Source organism: Leucoraja erinacea, chromosome 3 (genome assembly GCF_028641065.1).
Source record: "Leucoraja erinacea ecotype New England chromosome 3, Leri_hhj_1, whole genome shotgun sequence".
Classification (NCBI taxonomy): Eukaryota; Metazoa; Chordata; class Chondrichthyes; order Rajiformes; family Rajidae; genus Leucoraja; species Leucoraja erinaceus.
Genome location: NC_073379.1, coordinates 79,848,552 through 79,855,224, shown reverse-complemented (window position 1 = coordinate 79,855,224; position 6,673 = coordinate 79,848,552).

Below are 6,673 nucleotides of genomic sequence, written 5' to 3'. Positions count from 1 at the left end.
GCAAGCGAATAGCATGTTGGCATTTATAACAAGAGGAATTGAATATAGGAGCAAATAGGTCCTTCTGCAGGTGTACAGAGCCCTAGTGAGACCACACCTGGAGTATTGTGTGCAGTTTTGGTCCCCTAATTTGAGGAAGGACATTCTTGCTATTGAGGGAGTGCAGCATAGGTTTACAAGGTTAATTCCCGGGATGGCGGGACTGTCATATGCTGAGAGAATGGAGCAGCTGGGCTTGTATACTCTGGAGTTAAGAAGGATGAGAGGGAATCTCATTGAAACATATAAGATTGTTAAGGGCTTGGACACGCTAGAGGCAGGGAACATGTTCCCGATGTTGGGGGAGTCCAGAACCAGGGGCCACAGTTTAAGAATAAGGATTAAGCCATTTAGAACGGAGACGAGGAAACACTTTTTCTCACAGAGAGTGGCGAGTCTGTGGAGGGTGGTGGAGGCAGGTTCTCTGGATGCTTTCAAGAGAGAGCTATATAGGGCTCTTAAATATAGCGGAGTCAGGGGATATGGGGAGAAGGCAGGAACGGGATGCTGATTGGGGATGATCAGCCATCATCACATTGAATGGCGGTGCTGACTCGAAGGGCCGAATGGCCTACACCTGCACCTATTGTCTATTGTCTTACCTCACAGCCTTTTGTCATCTTCCCATCTCTGGCCTTTATCCATCTATATGCCAATCATATCCCCCTTTGGCTGTATCTTCTTATCACTTGTGTAGGAAGGAACTACTGATGCCTGTTGACACTGAAGTTAGACACAAAATGCTGGAGTAACTCAGCAGGACAGGCAGCATCTTTGGATAGAAGGAATGGGCGATGTTTTGGGTAAGGACCCTTCTTATCACTTGCCAGGCTTTATTCCTCTCTTACCACTTTTCCAGTTTTCAACCCCTCTCTACAATCAGTCTGAAGAAGGATCCAGACCCAAAACATAATCCATTTTCTTCAGACATGCTTCCTGAACTGCTGAGTTACTCCAGCACTGTGTCTTGTTTTGTAAACCAGAATCTGCCATTCATTGTGTCTGCTGTAGAAACTTAGCAGGTCGGGTAGCATCTATGGAGGCAGAGAAATAGCAAAGAAACCCAGCGCTTTGCTTCCACTCACAGCTACATGATTCTTTGTAGGTGCTCTACCCATCCTCCAGATCAAAACAGCAGATGCTGTTTTGCAGGTCAGAGTGAGTGGACTACTTTCATCAGTAAGGTAGTGGGAAGAGAAGGAAAAATGTCTCCAACCAGACATCGGGTGCGTTGAAGTGAATTGTCAACTCTAAAGTTAAACATTTAGTAAATTTTAATTACCTAAAAATGTCACAAAAGAAATGAAAAATTCAGGACAGATATTAAGGTGAATGCTGCCTGGCCCATTATCACTACAAGAACAGGAAATACTGGAAAAACTCAGATCAAGAAACATCTGTGGAAAGCAAAACTTTACCTTTTCAAACCTTTCAAGAGAATGCTGATGAAGGGTGTTAGATCTGAAAGATAACTATTTCTATTTATCTAATAGTGCCCCTATTGAAAGATATCTCACCAGTTAGGCTCTTTTACGAAACTAGCATATTCAGTTTTTTTTTAGTATACCATCAATGAGCATCCCTCCCAAAAGTCATTTTAAAACTGGACTAACAGCTAAAGATAAATGAAAAGTCACTCATTGAAGCCCTCAAAACAAACCTACATAAGACAAACTTGCAGATGTGGAGAGGGAATCAAATAATCTTTCAGATTGATGAACTTTCAGCAGACCAAGGAAATGTTGGGAAACAAAATTTGTACAAAAGGGAGGTCTATGATAGGAAAGAGACGAAGAGAGCCTGAATTAATGGGAAGGAAAGTTCGAGAAGGGATAAGAGAGTTTTGGGGCCAATAGTGACCGGAGTGAGAGGGGAGGTGAATACCGAAGTCAAAGTGTTGTATATAAATGCGCGAAGTATAAGAAATAAAGTGGATGAGCTTGAGGCTCAGTTAGAAATTGGCAAATATAATGATGTGGGAATTATGAAGACATGTCTGCAAGAGAACCAGGGCTGGGAACTGAATATTCAATAGCTCTGTTGGTGAGGAATGAAATTCAGTCACTTGCGAGGGGTGACCGAATCAGGAGATGTAGCCAGTATGGATAGAACTTGTAAGGGTAAAAAGACCCTAATGGGTGTTATCTACTGGCCCCAAACAATAGCCTGGATATAGGGTGCAAGTTGAATCAAGAGTTAATATTGGCATGTCGTAAAGGTACAGTTGTTATGGGAGATTTCAACATGCAGGTAGGCTGGGAAAATCAGGTTGGTACTGGATCCCAAGAAAAGGAGTTTGTGGAATGCCTCCGTGATGGATTCTTAGAGCAGCTTATACTGGAGCCTACCAGGTAAAAGGCAATTTTGGATTTATTTGTGTAATGAACCGGATTTGATAAGGGAACTCGAGGTAAAGGAGCCATTAGGAGGTAGTGACCATAATATGATAAGTTTTAATCTACAATTTGAGAGGGAGAAGGGAAAATTAATGGGAAGGAAAGTCTGCGAAGGGATAAGACAGTAAGGTCAGTATTACAGTTGAACAAAGGGGACTATAGAGCCATGAGGGAGGAGTTGGCCAAAGTTGACTGGAAAGATACCCTAGCAGGGATGACAGTGGAACAACAATGGCAGGTATTTCTGGGAATAATACGGAAGGTGCAGGATCAGTTCATTCCAAAAAGGAAGAAAGATTCCAAGGGGAGTAAGGGGCGATCGTGGCTGACAAGGGAAGTCAGGGTCAGTATAAAATTAAATGAGAACAAGTATAACAAAGCAAAGATGAGTGGGATGCCAGATTGTGTAACTGAAAGAATAACAGAAGATAACTAAAAAGGTAATACGGGGAGAAAAGATTTTTTTTATTTTTTTATTTTATTTTTATTAGAAGTACAGTAAATTACAGTAATACACATCACACATATATTATTACATTTGTTGTACCACTTCGTTTTTCGAGCTTTAAAAAAGGTAGAAATAAAAGAAGTAAGGAAAGTGAGCAAGAATCGTGGAGGTGCAGGAAAGTGTTGGGAGAAGAATGCCCCTTAGGGAAGAAGTTAGAGAAGGAAGTAAAGAAAGGAAATAGACCCTAGAAAGAAAAGAAAAAAAAGGAAAAACAATCGCTCTATTATAACACAAAACTCCGCAAAAAAGGATATACCAACCGTGTTTTTTTTTTTTAATTTTATACCCCCCGTTACCAGATCCTGGTACCATTTATATTTTAAATTACTATTGCACCTTATGCTTGTAATAGTTCCATAAATGCAGACCATGTCTTTTGGACGTGGTCTGCTTTGCCTGCTAGGAGGAGTCTCATCTCTTCCAGGTGTAATGTTTCGAACATATTTGAAATCCACATTTTTATTGTTGGTATTGGAGCATTTTTCCAAAATTTGAGTATAAGCTTTTTTCTCATTATTAGCCCGTAACTAAGTAAGTTCTTTTGAAACGCGTTTAGTTCGGGGTTACCTTCCGATATTCCAAAAATGATCCATTCTGTTTTTGGTACAAGTTTTATTTTAATTAATTTTGTAAAGATTTCAAATATTTAGTTCCAGAATTTTGGGATTTTTATACAAAAAGCAAGAGTGCGCTATAGTAGCTTCTTGTGACTGACATTTATCACAAATGGGTGAAACATTGGGGAAAAGTTTATTCATTTTAGTTTTTTAATAATATAGTCTATGTAATGTTTTGAATTGAATTAAAGAATGTCGTACGTTGATCGGGCATTTATACACATATAGTGTTTATCCCAGCTCTCTTTTGAAATTTTTATAGCTAGTTCATGTTCCCAGTCTCTTCTAATACCATCGGTTGTAGGTATTTCTATATTTAAAATAATGTTGTATAAGTATGATATTAGATTTGCTGATTCAGCCTTTGTCTTCATGGCTTCATAAGTCTGGGGGCATGTTATGATAGTCTTTTGTGTATTTTTTCAGATAGTCACGGATTTGAAGATATTTAAAATATTGATTATTTTTCAAATTATGTTTCAGTTGTAATTGTTGAAATGATAATTTTCCTAATTCATACGTCTCCGAGCGTTTTGATTCCCATTCTTTCCCATTGTGTAAATGATTTATCTATAATTGAAGGTTTAAACGACGGGTTATTGACTATTGGCATTAAAAGAGATAGATTTCTTAATTTTAGATTCTGTTTTATTTGTTTCCAAGTTCTAATTGTGCTATGTATCATTGGATTTTTATTATAATTTTTGTTATTCAGATTCATTGGTGAGAGGAGAGTCGCTCCTGTATTACACAGAGAGCAGTCCTCTCTCTCCATTACAATCCAGTCCACCTGCTGGGCAGAGTTGTCCAGCAGGTGAATCATATTTTTAATATTTACTGCCCAATTATAGTACATAAAGTTAGGGAGCGCTAGACCACCCATCTCTTTTGGTTTACTAAGGTGTGCTCTTTGTATTCTGTGGGATTTATAATCCCATTTAAAATTTGTAATGTCTGAGTGTTTTTTGAAAAACCTTTTTGGAAGATATATAGGTATTGATTGAAATATAGGATTTGTGGCAAAAAGATAATTTTTATAGCATTTATTTGACCTATTAAAGACATCGGGAGCGTTTTCCAGAATTTGATTAGATTATTTAGTTTCTTAAGTAAGGGGCTATAATTGGCATTAAACATAGCGTGATAGTTTCTAGTGATCTCAATTCCTAAATATTTAAATTTTTCTGTGGCTATTTTAAAGGGGAATTTCAAGAGATGTTGAGTCTTTCGGTTTTATCGACATAATTTCACTTTTGTTCCAGTTTATTCTGTATCCTGAGAAAGATCCAAAGTCCTCAATTAGATTTAATATGTTTGGTATACTGATTTGGGGTTTTGTGATATACAGTAGTACATCGTCTTCATATAAAGATCTTATGTTATTTGAATATTTTGTATTATAACCGTAACTATCCGGGTGTGTACGGGGAGAAAAGATGAGGTGCGAAGGTAAGCTAGCCAAGAATATAAAGGAGGATAGTAAAAGCTTCTTTTGGTATGTGAAGAGGAAAAAATTAGTAAAGACGAAAAATTGGACCCTTGAAGGCTGAAAGGGGCAAATTTATTATGGGGACAAGGAAATGGCAGACGAGTTGAACAGGTACTTTGGATCCATCTTCACTAAGGAGGACACAAACAATCTCCCACACTAGGGGCGCTGCCCTGGCAGCAGCCTCTACCTACAGCCTGTATGTCATTTCTATCTTTTTTATTATTTTTAGTTAGTCTAAAGTCTGTTTTAGGGGGAAACTTTTACTTTTCTATGTGGGGGAGGGGGGCAGGGTAAGGGGGAAACCGTCTCCAAGTCTCTTCCTGGCGGGGACGCGACTATTTCTCCGAGTCGCGTCCTCGCCCCCCACCTCGCGGCCTACCAGCTGGACCGGAGCGGCCTTTCCTGCCGGGGACCGGGATCCGGACCAGGGCTGCTACAGCGGCGGCGCAGCGCTGGAGTCACCGTGGAGTGGGCGATGCCTACCTGGGTCGCCGTTTGGACCTCCGGAGCGTTGGGCCGTTGCTCCAACATCGTGGAGCTCTGGTGCGGAGAGTTTCCAACGCGGGCGGCGCTGAACAACACCGAGGAGTCCTGGGGCGCATTGCAGAGGGTCTCCAGCAGCAGTCTCCACCCGGCGCGGCCTGCGGACTTTGGAAGCCGCCAACTCCGGTAGGAGGGGGCCGACTCTGGTGTCCACGCCGCTGAGGACGTCCCGCAGCCCCGACGTCGGACTGGTATCATCCCGGCGAGCGGTCCTGGACATCGGGCCGCCCGTAGCTGCAACTGCGGAGGGCTTGGGGAGACCCTGACCACGGGGAGCAGTGGAGGAAGAAGACTGTCTTTGGTGCCTTCCCACACAGTGGGAAACTTTGGTTCTGCTGTGTGGGGATGTTTTGTGTTGAATTCTATAGTGTGTTGAGTCCTGTTTATTTTTATTGTATGGCTGTATGGGAATTCATTTCACTGTGCCATCTGGCACATGTGACAATTAAATTTATCTTGTATCTTGATATACTAGTGGCCATCTGGGCCACTAGGATCTGGGGTGATGGAGGAACTGAAGGAAATCCACATTAGGCAGGAAATGGTGTTGGATAGACTGACGGGACTGAAGGCTGATAAATCTCCAGGGCCTGATAGTCTGCATCCCAGGATGCTTAAGGAAGTGGCTTTAGAAATCGTTGACGCATTAGTGATCATTTTCCAATGTTCTATAGGTTCAGGATCAGTTCCTGTGGATTGGAGAGTAGCTAATGTTATCCCACTTTTAAAGAAAGGCGGGAGAGAGAAAACAGGGAATTATAGACCAGTTAGCCTGACATCGGTGGTGGGGAAGATGCTGGAGTCAATTATAAAAGATGAAATAGTGGCACATTTGGAGCGATAGCAGTAGCAGGATCGGTCAGAGTCAGCATGGATTTACAAAGGGGAAATCATGCTCGACTAATCTTTCGGAATTTTTTGAGGATACAACTCGGAAAATGAGCAAGGGAGAGCCAGTGGATGTAGTGTACCTGCATTTTTAGAAAGCATTTGATAAGGCCCCACATAGGAGATTAGTGGGCAAAATTAGGGCACATGGTATTGGGGGTAGAGTGCTGACATGGATAGAAAATTGGTT